General features: G+C 38.0%; 1 long non-coding RNA gene across 1 annotated transcript in view; it reads left to right on the top strand.

Moving 5' to 3' along the window:
* The first annotated feature begins 2,914 nt into the window (after nucleotides 1-2,914).
* LOC116274486 overlaps nucleotides 2,915-23,289 on the top strand; it is a 54,092-nt gene continuing 33,717 nt past the window's right edge. Inside the window, exons 1-2 of the long non-coding RNA XR_004183152.1 lie at nucleotides 2,915-3,054; nucleotides 13,781-13,884. This is a non-coding gene — a long non-coding RNA (uncharacterized LOC116274486). The remainder of the gene's footprint in view (nucleotides 3,055-13,780; nucleotides 13,885-23,289) is intronic.

Raw genomic sequence — 23,289 nt, 5'->3', positions numbered from 1 at the left:
GTACTTTTATTTTCACCTTATTTCTTATATTATTTTTTGAATATATAACTCATTAAAAGTTTTTTAGTACTTTACCTAATTGTATTCCATTTAATATTATAATGTTCAAAGTTCTTGGCCATGGTGTTCAATGTATGAGAACTACTGACTGTAACAGAGAACAAATAATAAATTCATTAGATTTCTACTTTTTTTTTTTTTAACTATAAAAGCTATGCGATTCTTATTATTTTATTTCCGAATACGGTACCCTCATTGATTGTTACTAGTTTTCCTGAGGAAAGATCACATTTGAATTTCCACATATTTTCACAAAGAATAGAGGCTTAATTGAAACTGTAATGTAGTCAAGTAGAGATTCCAGTTTGTTGTATTATCTCCTTTCTATGGGTATCCAGAGTCAGAGTCTAGCCCTGCTGTTGCCTGAACAGTGCTTTTCTTCATATTAGGAGACAGCCTCCTTTGCCTCAAGACAGGTACAGCTGATGGTAATGTTGCAGAATTCCTGCCCTTTAGTTCAGCTAAATCTGGGTTCTTGTGTCACGACCAGAAAAATTAGGCACGCAGACACACTGAAGGGTGTGGGGAACGGAATTTATTGGGTGAAAGGAAAAAAGGAAAAATAATTCTCAGCAAAGAGAGAGTCCTGCTAGCAGGTTTCCCGCCTCACCGATTGAATCGCAGGTCACCACCCGGGAACTGAAGAGGCCGGGCTCCTCCCCCTTGCAAAAGGCGCGAACTTGCCGAAGCTCCACCCCGTCTTCACAGCGCACAGGTGGGCACTGTTCAAGAGACTCGGTCAGGAAAGGGGACGGGTTTCATCCAGCAGTCCGGTTTTTCAGCCTTCAGGCTGTTTTAGGCTTGAAAGCCGAATTTCGCCACAGACCTTTGATTGTCTCCTGTCTCTATCAGTAATAAATACACAAGTCCAGGAGAACTGTGAATGTGAAGGGCATCCCCTCAGAGCTGTGCATAATCAAGCACCCGCCCTGGTCCTAAGGAAGACCTTAACATACTCCAATTTCAGTAACTTCTTGTGACATTACTCAGCCAGCACGGAAACGAGCTCAAGTAATCAGACATGACTATTTTAACTCTTTGCAACTGAGCCCCAGGTATACAAAGATTGTCATGCGCGTCCGTGTGAAGAGACCACCAAACAGGCTTTGTGTGAGCAATAAAGCTTTTTAATCACCTGGGCGCAGGCGGGCTGAGTCCGAAAAGAGAGTCAGCGGGATATAAGGGTGGAGCCGTTGTATAGGATTTGGATAGGTAAAGGAAAATTACAGTCAAAGGGGGATTGTTCTCTGGCGGGCAGGAGTAGGGGTCACAAGGTGCTCAGTGGGGGAGCTTTTTGAGCCAGGAAAAGGAATTTCACAAGATAATATCATCTCTTAAGGCAAGGACCGGCCATTTTCACTTCTTTTGTGGTGGAATGTCATCAGTTGAGGCGAGGCAGGGCATTTACACTTCTTTGGTGATTCTTCAGTTACTTCAGGCCATCTGGGAGTATACGTGCAAGTCACAGGGGATGCGATGGCTTAGCTTGGGCTCAGAGGCCTGACAAAGATAACATTTTAAAAATTGATCTTTTAGTTTTCATGGCACCTTAGGTATTAATGAATGTCAGTGAACCTTATTGTTTACCAGAATTCAATTTAATCCCCCATTTTTCTTCCGGTTTTGATAAAATGCAGCATTCCAACACTTTAGAATGAGATGAAATGACATTTTAACTGCTAAATTTATTTAAATCACAAATTGTATACTGCTAAATTTATTTAAATCACAAATTGTATACTTCTTGAATAAATCACCATCCTTATGATGTAATAGTATGAAGATCATATTTTAATTGTAATAGCTACATTTTCTATGTATAATTTGCTTGATTAGCACTGAAAAGACAAAATAGACAAGGCTGCTATTAAAAGTTCTTGCAATTGAAGTGTAACTAAAATTCAGGTGGGTTTGTTGGAAAGTGGAGACGGGGATACACTTTTCAAAAAAATTTTACATGAGATTTGTGACCTTTTACAGTGAAGCAAAAGGGCGCCTTAGTAACCAACAACACTGGAACGGCTACGTTGTCTGGGCTATAAATCCTGGGGTTCCTTGCCTTGCTGCGAGAAAGAATTTAGGACAGGGACACATGTGGGTAGGTCAAAGGAGCGGAAAGTTTAATATAGCAGAGGGGAGAGCAGCTCCTTACCAGAACGAGAGACGTCAGAAAAAGAGGGAAGGGTACCGACAGCAGCAGATTTTATAAGCCGGCTAGAGGAGGGGGCCGATTTGGTAGGGTCCACCGTGTGACCTTTATATAGCTGGAGGGGGTGGTGCGGTGAGGGGGCGGGAAGACTGGCTACCCCATCTTAATCTTATTATGCAAATGAACTCGCCCGTTGACTGGCGCCATCTTGTCTGCTCCTGACTACACGTAGCTGATAAAGAGAAGGGAAGATGGGGCTCCCATTTTGAGCATGGTTGGCACAAATGCCAGCATATATGTCTGCAGCTTGATTTTATAGGCTGCTCATTGTTAGAAAAGAAAATGATTCGGGGCTGCTTTTCATTAAAAGGAAAACTTGACTGAGGACTTCTGTACCCTCACTATCTGCCTAAGTAATTTCTGTTTTTTCTTTTTTTTTTTTTTTGAGACGGAGTCTTCTCTGTCTCCAGGTTGGAGTGCAGTAGCACTCACTGCAACCTCTGCCTTCCAGATTCAAGCGATTCTCCTGCCTCAGCCTCCCGAGTAGCTGGGACTACAAGCACACACCACCACACCCAGCTAATTTTTGTATTTTTAGTAGAGATGGGGTTTCACCATGCTGGCCAGAATGGTTTTGATCTCTTGGCCTCGTGATCTGCCTGCCTCGGCCTCTCAAAGTGCTGGGATTACAGGCGAGAGCCACCATGCTGGGCCAGTAATTTCTTCTTAACTCCTGTATCAACATATAAAATAGAGCATTTTAAAAACAAGTTTTTGAAAAGATTAAGAATTTATAAAAAGCTCTAAGAAGGAAACTTCAAATATGGATCTCAATCACAAGCAAGGTAAAAATATTATGGGTAATTCAGAAAAGAAAGAAATATTGTGTATGTGAGTGTGTGTATGTGTGCATATATATGTTGTATGTATTTTCATGTGATTATATATAGAAATAGATGGATAAACAGGTATTATGGTGAAGTTCAGAAGCACTGTTTAATTAAATCTGAAAATAATGAGTTTTTAACATTCCCCATTCTCATTCATTCTCCCCACTGCCCAACTAATTTCCATTTTAAAATCATATGGTAGATTGAAGAAAGTGTATAGACTATTCTTCCCATTGCCAAATGCCCATTTTCTCTATATTTGTTGTTTTTCATCTTTGATGAGTATGATGGACAATGATTATATATGTTATGCATTTGGGGACTGAAGTTGGGGTAAGTCTTAGAGATTATTATCCTAGTCATCTACTCCCTTTTTTCTTACAAAGCATGGAAACTAGGGATGAGACTAAAGTGAAACCAGCCACTGTATTCATTAATATTTTTAGTTTCTGGATAAAGTTCAAATGGATAATAATTTTGAGAATACAATTTAGTCCATGGCACACCACCAAAATGTTTCATAACCAGAATTTAACCTAATGTAAAACCAAGAATTCACAAACTAAAAGATTTCTTAGTTAAAAAAGAACGCTGTAATTGAAAAGCTGGAGGGTAAGAGACTGTAGAATCTAAATTAAGTACCTCAAACTTCAAATGAAAATAAATTTTAGTGGTTTTGTATCTTAAGCAATATATAGGTGTCCAGCCTGGGTGTGCCTAGGTGAGGTTATATCCATAGGTTTAGGTTATATATAGTATAGAAATGAGGCCTAAACTCAGAACCTTTTTTCTCTCTTGCCCACATTCTTAAGGGGACTGGGGAGTCATGCTCTATAAACCATAAAATCTTATCAGATAGGCCAGGTGTGGTGGCTCACACCTGTAATCCCAGCAATTTGGGAGGCCAAGACAGGCGGATCACTTGAGGTTAGGAGTTCGAAACCAGCCTGGCCAACATGGTGAAACCCCCTACTAAAAGAAATACAAAACAATTTGCTGGGCATGGTGGCACATGCCTGTAATTCCAGTTACTTGGGAGGCTGAGGCAGGAGAACTGCTTGAACCCGGGAGGTGGAGGTCGCAGTGAGCCAAGATCAAGCCACTGTACTCCAGCCTGGGCGACAGAGCAAGGATCTATCTCAAAAAAAAAAAAAAAAAGAAATCTTATTAGATGGGTTTTATTTATCCCTATGTAGCATGTCTTACTTTCCAGCATTACTCTGATATAACATCACATGACAGATAATGAAGGAAATCAATATATTTTACCCCAAAATATGTTTTTTGACCGTATTTTGAAATAGCTTTGCAAAGTCATCTTTCCTGGGGGGAAATTTGCATCTGTAAAGATCTCTATTAACATAACTAGATGCTTCCCCATCAGGACCTCCCAATCCTGAAGAGATGAACTGAGAGTCTAGCATCTAGCACCTTTTAAAGGTATGAATAGGAAACATTTGCCATCTATTGTCTCTAAGGGTGGCTACCTAAGAGACTTCACAAGAATATTGGTCTCCACACCCCTTATCTTAACCCTGACACTCCTTTCTTATTGATTCCAGGTCTTTAGAAATTAACTTAACATTTTCAATCAATTGCCATTCAGAAAATCTTTGGGTCCACCTATGGCCTAGAAACACCTCCATCCTTTGAGATGTCCTGCCTTTCTGAACCAAACCAATGTATACCTCACATATACTGATTGATGTCTTATGTCTCCCTAAAAAATGTACAAAACCAGGCTGTAACCCCACCACCTTGGGTACATGTTCTCAGGACCTCCTGAGACTGTGCCTTGGGCCATGGTCACTCAGGCCTGGCTCAGAATAAACCTCTATAAATATTTACAGAGTTTGCTTTTTTTGGTCAACAGAGAAAAGCTGTTATATTAAGGTCAAGTTGCTCTGGGAAAAGGCATGCTACTATTTTAAGAGGCTAGATGACAAAATGAGCATAGAATAAATGGAGTCGAGAGCTTTTCATTAGGGCTTCAAGTGAAGGAGCAATGACCCAAGTATGTGATCAAGTTAAAAGGTCAGCTCTGGATAATGAATGGGTCTTGAAATCTCTCAGAAAATTGATGTTTCTTTTCTCTTTCAATGCTACATAAGAGTCTGGATACTCAAGCATACTTTTCAGGAATTTCCATAGGTACATAACATAAATCTCTGTAAATTATAGATTATCATATTCTGCTAGTGATGAGGTTGTTAAGTTAAAGAACAAAACCAAAAGCACTACGCTGTTGTACACGTGAAACAGTGGACACTAATGCTAAGGTCAAAATAAAGTGGTATCCTCCATCTGCTGTCTACCAATCCCTGTGTCTGAGATGTTAGGAAGGGGACACTGTACAATAATGAGTTTATTTTTTCTTTATTCCTTAGTATAATACCTGTTTCTTTCTACCTTGATGAATTCAGCTGGATATCCCAGATTGAAATTCGAAGGCTCACGAATATTTACCTTTTTTCAGTCCAAAGCTAAGAGCAACACCTGAACAGACAACATTTCTTTGAACATTTATCAATTCTTGATAGGGAGACCATTTTTCCAATCTCATATCTTCTTGTTTCTGAAGAAATTTTGTATGAAAATGTGCATGTCTAAATTCACTAGGGAAGGCCTGTTGGCTGTTTATTCCTCACAGAATAGCATTAATCTTGGCAATTCATCAGAGACTGGAAGTTGGTTCTCAGACCCATAAACGTAGAAACTTGATAGCATATCAAGAACAAACTCTTCTTTAAGAATGGATTACTAATAATCAAACTCATTGAGGCCGATCTGTATAATCAAATGCTTATTATTGTCCAATGAAAAGAATAATCATACAAATCAACATCTTTGCACCTGTTTAATGCATTGGACACAATCGTTTTTGGAAAAATCACTTATAGTCAGGAGTTTGGAATAAACATGGAACCATAGCAAAGGAAGTTGTGTTGGTAAAATATAATTAGAAACAAAACCTCTGCCCAATCCAGAAAACCTTACTGCAAAGATGAAAAGAGAAATAAAACAGTTTTATTATTGAAAATGCATTAAACCACAATGTGATGTGAATCACAGGCAATCTATTAAAGAGACTGCAAAGGCAAAAAGAGATCTCACCCTCTTGTAGCCAACAGATACAGTCCATTTCATACATGTTCTCAAGATGAAGAATAAGTAGGTTTCCAGTGGGAGAACTTAACAGCACCATTTGTCACACCTAGTTTGTCCTCATTTCACTTGGTAATTGGGGTGACTCTGTGTCAGTTTATTGGCTTTATTCAAAAGAAAAATCAATTTCTCACATATTTATGACAGGAGATAATTTTGCAACTTGGAATGAGGCTTCCACTGATGTTAGCTCCCATTCTCCTACAGAAACTGGGAGATAGAGTGCTATGTTCCTTGATGATTATATTTCAAAGAGGTGGTTCTAAGGTCCTTGAGAAGGACATTTTTGGGTCATTAGGCTGGCAAGAGGCTTATTAAATTTGTAAAAGGAATCACATATATTTTAAAAAGAAGAGAAAGAGTTTACAAGCTTTTAAAAGTAAATGCTTGAAGGAAAGAGAAGGGGAGAATAGTCTCCTCCCTTATTTTTAACAGGGAGAATTAAGCCTCTTACTTTTAATTTGTATTTGCCCTCAGAATTGGGATATTCCAATGCTGAATTTGCATCATGCTTGAGTTGGCTGTCCTTCTAGATGTTGGGAATTTGCTTTCTACCTTTGCTTTTCAGTCTCTCACAACCACTCCGCATCCACCATCAGCAAACTCACTTTTCCAGCCATTAACACATTCTTCCTTTAATATGTTTCATTCAATCAGATTACCATTAGCCAGGGGAGCTATTCAATCTGAGGCAAATTTGCTTACATTGATTTTCAAAGTTTGTCTCTTAAGGCAAACTCATTTCCTTTTCTTCCAAGTTCTTATGTGGTACTACATAAAAAAATCTAACGACACAGTTTACCTGGAGTACCCTAGAGCGGGCACTCAGCAACTGTTGAGGATTGATTGAGAAACCTCATTAACTGAAAGCCTGGCATAGGTTTCATTCCAGTTCAACTAGTTTCTGTGTAAAGCTGTATATTGGCAATTACAGGAATGGTTTCCATTTCCCTTTGCTGTTAAAGAAACTAGCAGAATTAAGCAATCAATGACATTACCAAAATAATGACTACATCTAAAATGGAAACATTCTAATTGGCTTGTGAATCATTATTTAACCTCTTGAGATTTACCTGAGCTTGTATAATACTTTGCTGTGAAAATTTAGAATAGAAAGCAACCTTGCAGCTGAACTAAGACTAGTGACCTATTCAGCTTCTGTTTCCCTGTTCGGCTATCCAGCTACTTTATTAGCATGTTCATTGCTGTGGGTTCTGCTACTGCCTTTGGCACTGTGAGACACTCAAATTAACATGCACATAGGGAACCTTTGCCTTGATTGCCTTTGGGCTCGATTCATCCAAAATTACCATTGGAGGCAGCTCTGCTGACCTATGTCCACTGATTTAATAAGAAAAATTCACCATTCCTAAGAGTAGGAGACTTTCAGCTGCTAAGTTAGTTTGTGCTTCTTGCTTCAGAGGCATGTTCCTTCAAATAAGGGGTGTGTGTGTTTGTTTTGTTTTGTTTTGTATTGCCATGGATAACATGAAAAACAAAGAGAAATTAATACTGCTATGTTTAAACATATCCTATATTAGTAACCAAATGTAATGTTTCTGCAAGACGTTCTAGTAACACAGTTTCTGCAAGATCACTACTAACTGCATGTCTGGGTTTAGAAATAAGAGCCAATTTACTCTTTTTAAAAAATTATTATTATACTTTAAGGTCTGGGTTACATGTGCAGAATGTGCAGGTTTGTTACATAGGTGTACACATGCCATGGTGGTTTGTTGTACCCATCAACCTGTCACCTACATTAGGTATTTCTCCTAATGTTATCCCTCCCCTAGTCCCCCATCTCCCACCAGGCCCGGTGTATGATGTTCCCCTCCCTGTGTCCATGTGTTCTCGTTGTTCAGCTCCCACTTACGAACAATTCACTCGTTTTAAGGTCAATGTTTTGTATTCTCTGCCAGATAATAGCAATTTATAAAAAAGCTGTGACTCCTCCTGCATTATTATAGACTGTCCATCAATTGGTATACATTTGCCTGAAATTCAAATGTGCCAAAGATATTTCTAGGGAACAATTTTCCAAATACAAGGCAAGATTGTGAGACACTCTCTCTTTGGAGATTACAAAAAGGAATGGTCTCAAAGTGAAAACAACAACATACTCATAAGATGCAAGAGACCTGAGAACAGATCCATCTCTGCTAATTACCAGATTTGTGAGCTGCGTAAGTTATTAATCTCTTTGAGCCTTAATTTTCTCATATGTGTATTTTACCTTATAGTCACTATACATAATACCATAACATGGTTTTTTGTTTTTTTTTTTGAGACGGAGTCTCGCTGTGTCGCCCAGGCTGGAGTGCAGTGGCCGGATCTCAGCTCATTGCAAGCTCACTTCCCGGTTTTTACGCCTATTCCTCCTGCCTTTCAGCCTCCCGAGTAGCTGGGACTACAGGCGCCCACCACCTCGCCCTGGCTAGTTTTTGTATTTTTAGTAGAGACGGGGTTTCACCGTGTTAGCCAGGATGGTCTCAAACTCCTGACCTCGTGATCCGCCCGTCTCGGCCTCCCAAAGTGCTGGGATTACAGCATAACATGGTTTATAATAGAGTGTAAAGAAGAACACACAAAACAGCTGACATATAGCAGATGTTCAATAAAGGATAGCTCTTATAATTTTCCTATCAAAGGTTCTATAGCATCCTCTTTAGAGAGCACTGAAAAATGAAAATTATAATTTGCTGGTCACTCTTTGGACTCTGATGGCATAATTTCTGTACCTGGTATTAGTGCACCATGTTTTCATAATGAGCTCTAATTCGTTCCTAACACATTATCCTTTTCCTGCAAAAGCATCCAAATCATGTGTTAGTCTGTCAGGTCTGAAAAACAATCCCATCAAAATATGTATTCACGCTTTTAGAAAAAATGTTCCTTACATATTTGTCATCAGATATTACAGTTTTGTTTTTACTCAACACCTGATCATCAAGCAATAACCTTATTCCCATGGTGTATTTTTTTTTTTTTAAATAAGGCATGATGTATTAGAAATAACACTTTCTTAAAGGGGGAAAAAACCCCAAAATTTTATCTAATCAATAATCTTAAAAGATCAAGAAAGATAGAATTTTGGTACTGATGGTGTAACTGAACTCAGGTCTGGCTGCTCACTATTCAAAAGCCAAAATAGGACAGTTGAGGTACGATGAAAGGAAAACAATTCTATTCAGATAATAGCACTTGGGAGATGGCTGGGCTCAGGCCTCAAAAGAATCATCTCAAAAGTTTAGGCTGAATGAAGGGGTTTAAAAAGGGAAAACTGGTGTGAGAAACATACAGGAGTGGGGCAGAGTGCAGCATCTGTGTGTCTTGTTCCAATGGCTGTCTTGAGTTATTGTCCACCTGGAGTATGTGCTGACACCATGTTGACAATGGCTGGTCGTAGATTAACAGCCTTGGGGCGATCTCTACATGGGAAGAATTGCATAGCTGGGTCTCCACGCCTGTTTTATTTTAAGATTAGCCCCTGGAAATTTTAAGCAAGCACATAATTAGATAAGCAAGCACAGTACAGAGGAGTTCCTGGTGGGAAAGGAGGGACACAAAGAGTTTCAAAGTGTATTTCGAGGCTAATATGAGAGAGAAGACAAAAAAGTTTTAAAATGCATTTTAAAGCCAAACAACTCAGTTACAAGGGGCCTTTAGAGGACATCTTAATCAGTTCTCTCACACTCTTCTCTCCCTCCCACAGTTTTCAAATGATAAAACTGATGCTCAGAGATATTAAATAATCTTGTTTTGATATTACTAAGAGCAAAGCTCAGATTTTCTGACATTCCATTTGTTTCATGGTGGTCATTTTCTTTGTACACAGAGCTTCAAAGAGAAAAGAACTGTCAAGTTTCAAAACTTCAATCCTCACTCTCATCTTTTCATGCTTGTATAGATTTTAAAAAGAAATGGTGAGGTAAATATTTGCTAGTTTTGCCTGCTTCAAATGGATTACCCTTCTGGTGACAGAACTAATGTTGCCCTTGGGCATCCATTCCACCCCTGCTTTTACTTCACATGATGGGATAGACTGACGCCCTTCTGGCCCCATGGGTGGGTGAGTCTGGCCTGGCCAATCAGAATCCCTTGGTCAACAGTGATTTGTTCGTAGATGGGCACATGACTCATTGTCCCAGAAGACTCAGTTTGGTACTTTGAGTTGTTGAAAACAAAAATATTTTTTATGTTACACTTAATCAGAAAAGACAGAGATTTGGAGCTTTTGGGGCATCACCAAGAGAGCCTTTATAAATTTTAAGCCAATACAGATGAAAACAGAATTAATATCGGGAGATTGACTCCTGAATATATTATTTGAATGCCAGGTATGAAGTTACTTCTATCCTTGGACATTTTTATTACTGAAGTTTATAAATCATTTTTTTTCTTTCTTTTCTTTTTCTTTCTTTCTTTTTTTTTTTTTTTGCTTAAGGAGATTCGAATTTGGTTTATTACAAGTTGTAATGAAGCAATACAAAAAAGAGAAGCTATGAGAGTTGAAGAGATAGAAAGGATTTAGGGGGCTATTGGGAGAAATATTCTAGTTTCATCAGCCATGGCCAAAGTTAATAGTAGAATTAAATCCTCCAAAAGAGCTAGTCATCTTCCCTACTTAACTGATGCCTGTCTAAGTCATAAACCAAGTACACTGGCTATGGTCAATTTGTCTCTCTATGTTGAAGCTTCAGGTTCTTATTTGGGTAAATAAACTCAGATTTATTCTTTCCTTTGGTTCTCAAATTAATTTAGCATTCTTCATAAGTTTTTTAATTAAGTAATTGATATTTAAAATCAAGAATGAAAGTTTTTTCTGTTTTGAAGTATGTTTCTGATTGACAAAATAATATATAGGTATTCTAAAATATTTGAAAAAGAAGAATTAACAAAGACAATACAATAAAAATTAATGGCACCATCTCCTAGAAAAACTAATTATATTTTAATATATGCATTTATAATGTTTTTTATATACATGTATTCATGTATAATTTGTATTGAACATATTACATGGCTTTGCAAGTTACTTTTTTCATGGAGTAATTTGTTGTAACTCTTTCTCCAGGTCAACAAAACATTCTTCTAAAACCCAATTTTATCATTTAGGGTTTTTGTTTACAAAAGACGAGATCTAGTTATCTTAAACAGAAAAATAACTTATGTGCACAATGCAGGGAAAGTTGCAAAATTTAAGAAAATATAAAGAAGAGTTTCAAGGAATCATCTTGCTTCATGAATTGAGAGAGAAGAATGCAATGCATAATTTATTCAAAATAAGATGAATAAATTTCAACTTCAGAGCTCTTGCCTTTCAAATTGTATGCCCAGAACATCTGTCCAGTCCTAGCTCACATGCTTACCATTGGTCCAAGAGAAGGTGGTCACCATCAAGGTTATGTCCAATGTTGGCAGGGATATATCCCAAAGAAAAATTTGGATGCTACTATTAAATGAAAGAAGAATAAATTCTTGGCAGTTAAAATAGGAGATGTACACTGTGACAATTTTTAATAACTAGAGGGTAGTCAGTTATTTAAGATAATATACATAAACATATTAAATTGGGGCATTATCATTGGACATTTAGCTTGTCTCTAATGTTTCTTTATTATAAGCAATAATGTGATAAAACCTCTTATAGTTTTAAATAATTTTCCCAAAAAATGCAAAGGACTGTAATGGGGATAATTGGAGGTACAGAAAATGGCATAATTTGAAGCAAAAAATAATCCCTATGCTTTAGAATGGCTTTTATGCTGTGAGTCTGATAAATCTGACATAGTTCCATCCACTCATTCTTTCTGCAAGCAGGTATTGACAGTCTATTATGAGCCAGGTGCAATTGTTGGAGCTATGTTAGACACAAAAGGGAAAAATATATTTTCTGCTTTTAAGAAGTATACAAGATATGTACAGAGATAGGTAGATAGTTAGGTAGATAGGTAGATAGCTAGCTAGCTAGCTAGCTAGATAGATAGATAAATAGATACAGAAACTAGCTTCAAAAAAGAGTTTGAAATATCCTCTGGAAAATAAAGAAAATGTGCATAATGTTGGGATGAACTGTTACTTTATCATTAGCTTCTGAAACTACCAGACAATTGTTAGTTATGATTGCCCAGCTTCTTTTTTTTGTTTCAATGCCTTTTAAAATAATTTCTTCATGTTCACAGAAGTTTCACTGACCATTTTTATATGTTTAAGGTCCAGATGCAATGCATATTGTATAAAAGAGAGCACTTATTGTTTACCTTGCATGAATTAAACCTATGTACATTTAACTCTACAAACTTCTGCATAATATTTAGACAAAGCGCAGACACACAGCATGCCTAGCCCTCATATATATATACACATCTCTAATCACAGGAATATAGGGTGTCAAATATAATAACCTCCATGTAAGGTTTGAAATTTGGTAACAAAATGAGAAAAACTAAAAATATTGTTTCATGTGTTCTAAAATATCTCTTTTTTGTGCTAAAGTAAAATGTTAGCTCAACCTGAAAAGGACTTTTATATAATTCAGCAATATTATAATCTTGACCATTTTGCAAACACTTTTTAATAATAGCTTAAACGTGTACAAAAGTTCTTAGTTAATTAGGGAAACAACACAAGTTGCATATCATTTGTACACTTAAACTGGGAATTTTAAGCTTAAATCAGAAAATGACTGAGACCTAGATCTCTCCAAATAAATATGTACTTATTTTATGCTATTCATTATATGTGTATAAAACTTTTGCCCTTATATGTCAGCTTCTCTCCTACTTTACATGTGCATCTAAAAAGCAAACAAGATTAACAATGCCTTTTCCAAAATAATTCAATGATAAAAAGGATATTTAGCATATTTTCACTACTGAAACGAGAGTTAATTTCAGAATACGCCTTTAAATGTGGGCTTTCTCTCAGACTAAGGAGGTGAAAGGCAGCTTTCCTTGGGCAATAGTGTATAGTAGCCTTAAAAGGCAGTGATTGCCCAACTTCTTAAGATACTATCCTTCCATTTTGATAGCTTCCGTCTATCATGAGTTGTGTTTTCCCAAGACAGAAAAAGAAAACTCCTAATCTTAGACTCCCTTGCAAAAAGGTGTTGATTTTGACTAGATTCTGCAATTAGATGTATATATGTGGATAATGTGAGGAAATGGCCAGATGTGGGGGAATTATGTTGTATTCTATGGTGTGGTACTGGGGGAGCTTTCAGCATTGCTTCCTCAGCTTCACATGCACCAAGACTAGAGCAGCCTGCACAGCGTGAATGGGCATTTGTTTCTAGCTGCGTGATTTCAGGGTGTAGCTCCCTGGCCCTTCCAGAGAGTTTGTGAATTAGCTTATGTCTTTTGATAAATTCATTTTTTGCTTAGACTCATGATAGTAGATTGTGTTGTTTATGACTGGGGGCCCTGACTGATACATTTACTGCTACCAGAAATGACTGCAGGAAATGGACCCTCAAGGAAGTGGAGACTGTTTATCTTTTTGGTTAAATTTTAAGGTAACGAGGACACAGTGACCATGAAGAGGCTCCAGAAGTCCATGACCTTCTGTTATGAAAAGTTATAGTACTATCTGTGCTCAACAGAAAAGTGCCTACTGAAGGTAAGGTTGCAGACAGAAGAGTCTGTGCCCATTGACTATTATAAAGGGTGGAGAGAATGTAAGGCTGCTTCTAACTGTAGTGCATAAGTAAAATGAAAAAAAAGAAAACAACAAAGTCACATGTTAAATTTTTGTTTAAGATTTGGTCAAAGTATCAGGGATTTTTCTGTGACTGCTCTAAAAGGATTTCTTCTAATTTAATTGGCATAGCAGAAAAATCAGATCCTAAAACCTATTAAGATTATAATTTTTTTTTTAGATGCAGTCTTGCTCTGTCGCCAAGGCTGGAGTGCAGTGGCACAATCTCAGCTCACTGCCACCTCTGTCTCCTGGGTACAAGCAAGCATATCTGCTAACTTTTGTGTTTTTTTATAGAGATAGGATTTCACCATTTTGGCCAGACTGGTCTCTAACTCCTGACCTCAAGTGATATACCCACCTCGGCCTCCCAAAATGCTGGGATCACAGGCATGAGGCACCACGCCTGGCCTGTAATTTGATTTGAATTTATAGCCTCAGTAAGTCTCTTCCGTGAAGGTTATAGGATCATACCTGAAAAAGACCTGGCATTTCTCCAATCTAAGACAATAGTTGTGGAGATAATCAACATGATCTGACACATAGGGTTTATTGATGATGAGATCTTTAAGACCAAATTGTATGGACAATCTATTAACATTTCATTTGAACTATATAACAACAAAAACAACACTCTAGGTCTGTCAAAAAAAAAAAAGGCTTGAATTAAAAAAAATAACAAAAGAATCGTCGTCTTAGTCCATTTAGGCTGCTATAACAAAATATCGTAGACTAGGTGGCTTATAAACAAGAACAATTTGTTTCTTACAGTTCTGAAGGGTGGAAAGTCTAAGAACATGGCACTGGCGGATTTGGTGCCTGGTGAGGGCCCATTTTCTAGTTCACAAATTGCGTTTTGTTGCTGTGTCTTAACATAGCAAAAAGGGTGAGGGTCTTGCTGAGGCCTTATTATAAGGAAAGTAATTTCATTCATAAGGGGTCTGCCCTTATAGCCTAATCACCTCCTAAATACCGCATGTCGTAAAACCATCACCTTGGTGGTTAGGATTTCAACATATGAATTTTTCAGGGGCACATTCAGACCACAGCAACCATTCTCCCTTGAAAAGCTGGGAATAGGATGAGGCAAGAAAATCATCTAAGATACAAGGTTTGATGCAGTAACAACACTTGCACGAACCAGAGTGAAATTTTGTGCTCTAGGCACGTCGCTTGCCTCACCCCAGTCCCAGCCTTGTCCCTCATCTTATTACCAGATTCAAGGTAGTTCACAGACTTAATTCATTTCATAGACCCAAAACACATTAACTGAAGGATAGGCAAAATAACATTATAAACATGTACCAGAAAATTCCCCTAGCCCACTCCAAGGGAATCAATAACATTTACTAAAAGGAAAAAAAAAAAAATGTATGCATTGGGAAAGAGAAACACATAAACTTTGTTGGGAAAGGTAATTAGATACTAACAATGAGCTAGTTCCAATTCTTGGGGACCCAGAATGTCTTTCTCAACTAGACCACAGGTGATAAAAGGAATTTTGGTTCATGACTGTCTCACAGTGGGCCTAGTGGTTCCCAGAAATATCCTGTATTTTTTTCTAAGTGCTTCCATGTGTCTTTGCATGTATATGTGTGTATTTCAAATAGATATACTTAACACCTGGTGGAATTGCTGTGTTGGCTGCCTAGCACATGAAGTCATGACTATTATGACTATTAGAGGAAGGGCTAAATAGAAGCCTCTGGGACTCCTTCCCCTTACCAAAATTTGAATCCAAAATCAAACTCATTCTAGGAGAACTGCAAAGATTAGTTCTACCATGTACAAGTTGAAATATGCAGGGATGGTGATTCCTATCATATCCCTATTCAATTTGTCTATTTGGTTTGTTTAGAAAACAGCAGGGTCTTAGAGAATGGTAGAATATAATTGTAAATTTCATCAGGTGATGACTTCAACAACAGCTGATGTTGTAGATATATTCTCTTTATGTGACCAAATCAACAAAGCCTACTGTGAAACAATTTAGCTGGTAACAATTGCTCTCTATATCCAGCAAAGAGAGAATATCAAAAGCAGTTTACTTTTATCTAGGAGGGATAGCAACATAGCATTGTTATCCTACCTAAAAACAATATTGACTCCCTTGATTTAAGCTACAGTTTAATCCACAAGAACCTCAATCATCTCATCATCCTACAAGATAGCATACTAGGCCACTATATTGCTGATATAATCAGAGCAGGTATCAGGTATTGCAGATATCATGGATACACACATGCATGCAAGGAATAGTAAACAAAGCCTGTAAAAGTAGGGTAGCCTGCCACCTCAGTGAAGTTCCTGGTGTCCAGTAATCTCAAATAAGTTGAAATAGCCCCTCTAAAGTTAAAAGTTGCTATAATTTGCACTCCTTACTGTTTTAAGAAAGAGGCACAATGCTTAGTGAACCTCTTTGAGGTTTGGAAACCATTGGTATCTTATTTGAGTAAGTTACTCTAATGTCTTCAGCAGATATCCCATAAGACATCTGCTTTGGGTGGGATGTGGAGCAACAAGTCTCTTTAGCTGGTTGAAAATGGAGTGCAAATTACTCTCTCGACACACATGACCCAGCAGATGCACTGGCACTTAAACTGACTTTGGCAAACTTATGAAACCTATGATGTAAGAAAATAATGCACAAGCCTCTACCTTTTTACAACTATTTTGCTGTAAAACAAACAGTATATTTTATGTTGTCTTTGGAAAGAAAATATCTTTCTTTTAAGAAACAGCTTCTCACTTGTTGCTGGCTTCTGATAAAGACCAAGGTTGGATCACAGGACTCCAGGAGCATGCTTCTCCTAGATCTAGGCAAGCAGGGTCCCTGTGCTGGGCCCTTAACCTCAGGCCACATTTTGGACTGCCTTTCTTGACATTTTCTAAGTGCCCCTGTGTTGTCTGTAATTAGCCAGAGCATGTAGTGCTATCTGGGTGGTATGCTTCCAGTCTGGACAGGGATTTTTGTTTTCCATTTCCTGTTTTTCTTTGGTATGCTTCACAATCCTCTGCCCCACATCTACCAGATGCCCCGAGAAGCTCCAAATTCATGCTATGGTCCTGTAGCCAGGTTCTGGTTACAGGAAGGTGCCTTTGTGAGCAAGTCATTCCTACCACCTGATGCATTGTTTCTTTCATGAGACCCCTTAAGATTAGATTGATGACAGAACAGGCTGATGTGCTGATTTGGGCTTCATTTTGGACAGAGAACAACTGCAGGGGTCTGGACTACTGACAGTCCACTGCTGTTTCTTGAGCTGCGTATCTGTGCCCATGTGTTGCCTCTCACCAATTTCTGCACTGATGTGGTACTGTCTGTGGTCTGTTGCATGCAAGGGTAGTAAGAGTGATGGCAGGCATTCTTTATGTACTTTCCTTTTCTCCCCCTCCCCTGCCACTGGCACTCGGGGAAGTCACCCAATTCCTCCTAGGGCTCTGTACCATGTGTTAGGCAGTCCTCTGCAAGTGACTACATCTGTCTCCCCTGAGGTCTTCCAAGGCTATTTCTTTGCAACTTCCACAGGCCCGTTCAGCTGATGTCTTTTTCACCGCTGATCAGTGTGGTAAAGTCGTATTCATGCAGTCAATCTTAGGCCATGCCAGATGAAAGATGGACAGTCCTTGTGAAGAAGGAACATTCTTCTCACTCTGCCCAAGGTCTCTTTATGTATCTTTCCTCACTGTTGATTTATGAAAGGTAAAAATGAGATCAGTATCAAAATATAAAGTTTTCTAGGAATGCAGCAATTATAGCTTAAGGAGTTCAAAAGAAGAAATTGTTGTAAAATATGTTGTTATATGTTTATATAAACATATAATTATAAAATCCTGAATAGCAAATTTAACATAATCAGAAAGCAAATTATTGTTCATATTTCCCCACATGCTGTGGTTAATACCTGCATTTGTGGTCATTATCAGTGAACCACAATAACAATTTTTAAGAAAATTATTGGGAGTCTGCATTCAGGGATAGCTAAATGAATAACACAGTGTCATAGGTCATCATATAACCATCCCTAATAAGAGATATTAGGAGATTGCAGAGGCATGAAAATCTATATTGTTTCAATCTAATAAATTCTAAGCCCTGTGAATAATGAAGAGTTGTTGCTTTTACCTCATGGTGGGAGATGTGAAATTAGATAAGAATGGCACATGTGACAACAGCAAACTGTTGAAAAGGGTTCCTAGGCTGGATCAGGAAAAGTTTTGTGTACATATACTCCTGGAACACCTGTGCCTAAAATAGCACATGTCACATGTGTGCACTTAATAAATAACTGTTAAATGAGTGAAATAATAAAATAAACTTCCTTGAACTTTTTTATTTTTGTAGATTTAGGGGTACAAGTGCAGTTTTGTTACATGGGTATATTGCACAGCAGCAAAGTCTGGGCTCTTAGTGTACTCATCACCCAGATAGTGTACATTGTACGCAATAGGTAATTTTTCATCCCTTACCCCACTCTTTTATCTTCCCACTTTTTGGAGTCTACAATGTCTATTATTTCATGTACCTATTATTTAGCCTACTTATATGTGAGAACAAAACTTCATGTTATTAATCAGAAGTGCATCTGCACATTTTTGAAAAATAGCAATGTATCGATAGGGAAGTAATATTATTTATGTTATCTAAAGACAATTTTGTGTTCATATATGTATTTTTGGTTCCTTCTCAAGATTATAAAAAGCAGCAGAAGGCATTTTCAGAGTATATCATAGCAAAATAAATAATAAGGGCTGAGATGAGTATAGCTGAAACCTGGTGATCCCCTATTGCCCTCTTGTACTATCATGTTCACTAGAGTTAATGGCATACTAAAGCAAATCCATTCAGGCAGGGTCATCAAGGGTTCACTTCATTAAGGAATAAAATTTGGTTCTCCTTCCCTGTCAAAAAAACCTTGATCAGCTGAGTTGGTGACTAAGGGCAAAGGCAACATTGAAGAGATAATGAAGGAAAGAAATCATAAATACCAACTATAGTTTTTTTTGACTTGTTTGGAGAAATGCGAATGGTATTTAAAGCATAATTGGCTATCCATATTTGTGAGTTCCAAATCTGTGGAGTCAACCAACCATGAATCAAAAATATTAATTAATAAAACAATAGAAACACAAATTTAGAGACATCAAGATGGCTAACTCGAGGGCCAACTGTCATTTGCTTCCTCCACAAAGAAGAACCCAAATAGTGAGTACATAATCATACGTCTAATAGATCATCTAAAAGAGAACACTGGAATTCAACAGAGAAGTGACAGAAAACACCTGAAGCAAGGAAGGAGAGGAAAATAAGGTAGCTTACTGGGCCAGGATTGGCTGGGAGCCCAGAGAGGGTCCCCAGTGTGGCAAAAAAGGTAAGTGAGAGATCTTCCAGAGGTCCGGATTCTCAGGGTGGACTCCTGCCATGCTAGATACAGGAGAGCCTTTCCACCCTCTGGGCCACTGAGACTGACTTAAGGAGTTGCCTGAAAACAGCACAAGGGCCTTGCTCCAGAGAGGGAGATCACAGTGCACAATAAGGCATTCATTATCCTTTTAATATGTTGCTATACTTAATTTGATAAAATTTAAAAGGATCTTTGAGTATCTCCCTAACCCCTAGTTAGCACAGCACCATTTTGAAAGTCCAGTCCCCTCCAGACTGCATCCTCCCCTGAGGTCCAACAGCCCCTGCATCTCCACATTCCTGGAGCCCCACTGACATCCTTAGTAGAGCCACTGTCACTCAGTAGAGCTATTAGTAACCACTGTCCCTGTTGGCTGCTATTGCTAGGGCCAAAGCCAGAGCCACTGGCAGTAACCCCTGTCACCTCAGCAGCAGGGTGGCTGTACGTTTTCAGGGTGCTCTAAGGAAAGTCTACCTCACCCGCATCTGCCATGGTTGCAGGCTGCTGCTGCCATGTGACTGAAGTCCCAGCCACTGGCAGCAACCCAGCCCACCCAGCAGGAGGACTACAGCATAGCCAAAATTACTCTCACCTAAGCCATCCATCAGGAGCCTGGGCATCACTCTGCCCCTGCCGACCATGGCCAGGGCCCCTTCTGCACCACCAGGGGTTCTGAAGACAGGACCACAGGCCATTTCAAGTGCAACTATTCATTGCCAGCATACAGAAAAACAATTGATATTTTATATTAACCTTGTTAATCCTGCACCACTGACAAACCCATTTATTGGTTTTAGTTTTCTTGTGTGGTTTCTGGATTTCAAAATATGTACATATCCATGTTATTTGCAAATAAACAGTTTGCTTACTTCTTTCTAATCTTTTTACCCATTATTTCTTTTTCTTGTTTTATTACACATGCTAGGACATCTAATACAATGTTGAATAGAATTCATGAGAGTTTTGTTCCTGACTTCAGGGTGAAAACATTTACTCATTCATTATTTAGTATACTGTTAGCTATGGATTTTTCACAGACAACAGTGTAAGAGCAAGTGTGTTCCTTTCTGGCCCCAGTATGCTAATAATTTTTATTTAAAAATCATGAGTAGGTGTTGAATCTCACCAAACACTTTTTCTCACATTTATTAAAATCATATGTCTTTTCTCCTTTAGTCTGTTAATATAACAAATTATACTTATTGATTTTGCATGGCTACGCAACCCTGCATTCCGGAGATAAACCCCAGTAAGTAATAATGCATTTATTATCCTTTTAATGTGTTGCTATACTTAATTTGATAAAATTTAAAAGGATCTTTGCATACATGTATATATTTACAAGAGATGGTGACCTGTAATTTCTCTTTCTTGTAATATTCATGTTTGTATAAAATAAAATGGGAACTATTCACTTCTCTAATTCTTGGGAAAGAGTTTGCCTAAGATTGCTATTTCCTTCTGTAAATATTTGAAAATTTTCACTAGTGAAGCTTTTGGGGAAAATAGTTTTCTTTGTTTTTTAAAAAATAATTGATTAATTTCTTCAACAGATTTCAGAGTATTTATTTATATTTTTTCTTATACTAATTTTGGTGCATTGTATTTTCCAAGGAATTTGTTCATTGCTTCTAAGTTGTCAGATTCATTAATGTAAAATTTTTCTCATATTCTTTTATGTTTTCAGTTCTGTTAGGGCTCTTTTATTTCTAAAATTGATAATTTTTATAATGATGCTTTTAGAATCATTGTTGCCATAAATTTAAATTCTACATGTATTTAAAACCCCAGTGACATTACTAGTATTGTTTTGTGAAGGAGTAATTTCTATTTATGCCCTATCCCCCAATTTCCACTAGTGTTATCCTTTATGCCTTCCTCTGGTTTTTTTCTCTCTAGAATAATTTTTCTTCTATCTAAATAACTATTTCTTTTATTTTAGGTTCGTAATGAAGTCTGGATTATTTTGTTTTAATCTTTGAAAAGTATTTTTGCTGCATATAGAATTCTACTTTGGCCATCCTCTTCTTCTTTTTTTTTTTAATACTTTAAGTTCTAGGGTACATGCGCACAACATGCAGGTTTGTTACATATGTATACTTGTGCCATGTTGGTGTGCTGCACCCATCAACTCGTCAGCACCCATCAACTCATCATTTACATCAGGTATAACTCCCAGTGCCATCCCTCCCCCCCCCACCAATAGACTCCGGTGTGTGATGTTCCCCTTCCAGAGTCCGAGTGATCTCATTGTTCAATTCCCACCTATGAGTGAGAACATGCAGTGTTTGGTTTTCTGTTCTTGCGATAGTTTGCTGAGAATGATGGTTTCCAGCTGCATCCATGTCCCTGCAAAGGACATGAACTCATCCTTTTTTATGGGTGCATAGTATTCTATGATGTATATGTGCCACATTTTCTCAATCCAGTCTGTCACTGATGGACATTTGGGTTGATTCCAAGTCTTTGCTATTGTGAATAGTGCTGCAATAAACATATGTGTGTATGTGTCTTTATAGCAGCATGATTTATAATCCTTTGGGTATATACCCAGTAATGGGATGGCTGGGTCATATGGTATTTCTAGTTCTAGATCCTTGAGGGATCGCCATACTGTTTTGCACAATGGTTGAACCAGTTTACAATCCCACCAACAGTGTAAAAGTGTTCCTATTTCTCCACATCCTCTCCAGCACCTGTTGTTTCCTGACTTTTTAATGATTGCCATTCTAACTGGTGTGAGATGGTATCTCATTGTGGTTTTGATTTGCATTTCTCTGATGGCAAGTGATGATGAACATTTTTTCATGTGCCTGTTGGCTGTATGCATGTCTTCTTTTGAGAAAGGTCTGTTCATATCCTTTGCCCACTTTTTGATGGGGTTGTTTTTTTCTTGTAAATTTGTTTGAGTTCTTTGTAGGTTCTGGATTATTAGCCCTTTGTCAGATGGATAGATTGCAAAAATTTTCTCCCATTCTGTAGGTTGCCTGTTCACTCCGATGGTAGTTTCTTTTGCTGTGCAGAAGCTCTTTAGTTTAATTAGATCCCATATGTCAATTTTGGCTTTTGTTGCCATTGCTTTTGGTGTTTTAGACATGAAGTCCTTGCCCATGCTTATGTCCTGAATGGTATTACCTAGGTTTTCTTCTAGGGTTTTTATGGTTTTACGTCTAACATTTAAGTCTCTAATCCATCTTGAATTAATTTTCGTGTAAGGAGTAAGGAAAGGATCCAGTTTCAGCTTTCTACTTTTGGCTAGCCAGTTTTCCCAGCACCATTTATTAAATAGGAAATCCTTTCCCCATTTCTTGTTTTTGTCAGGTTTGTCAAAGATCAGATGGCTGTAGATGTGTGGTATTATTTCTGAGGGCTCTGTTCTGTTCCATTGGTCTATATCTCTGTTTTGGTACCAGTACCATGCTGTTTTGGTTACTGTAGCCTTGTAGTATAGTTTGAAGGCAGGTAGTGTGATGCCTCCAGCTTTTTTCTTTTGACTTAGGATTGTCTTGGCAATGTGGGCTCTTTTTTGGTTCCATATGAACTTTAAAGTAGTTTTTTCCAATTCTGTGAAGAAAGTCATTGGTAGCTTGATGGGAATGGCATTGAATCTATAAATTACCTTGGGCAGTATGTTGGCCATCCTCTTCTATTCCCTGAGCTTTAAATGTTATGTTCCATTGTCATTTGGCTTCTATCATTCTGATAAGAGTGTATTGTCAGTCTTAGTGTTATACTTTTTTTTTTTTTTTGAGACAGGGTCTTGTTCTCTCACGCCGGCTGGAGTGCAGTGGTGCAATCATGGCCCATCGTAGCTTCGACCTCCTAGATTCAAGCAATCTTCCAACCTCAACCTCTAGAATAGCAGGACTATAGGCACTTGTCACCATATTGTGATATTTCTAAATATAGTGTGCCTTTTCCT

The sequence above is a fragment of the Papio anubis genome, chromosome 4, assembly GCF_008728515.1.
Source record: "Papio anubis isolate 15944 chromosome 4, Panubis1.0, whole genome shotgun sequence".
In the NCBI taxonomy this organism is placed as follows: Eukaryota; Metazoa; Chordata; class Mammalia; order Primates; family Cercopithecidae; genus Papio; species Papio anubis.
The sequence above is the reverse complement of the archived record's forward strand: the minus strand, read 5'-3'. Positions and strand labels throughout refer to the sequence as shown.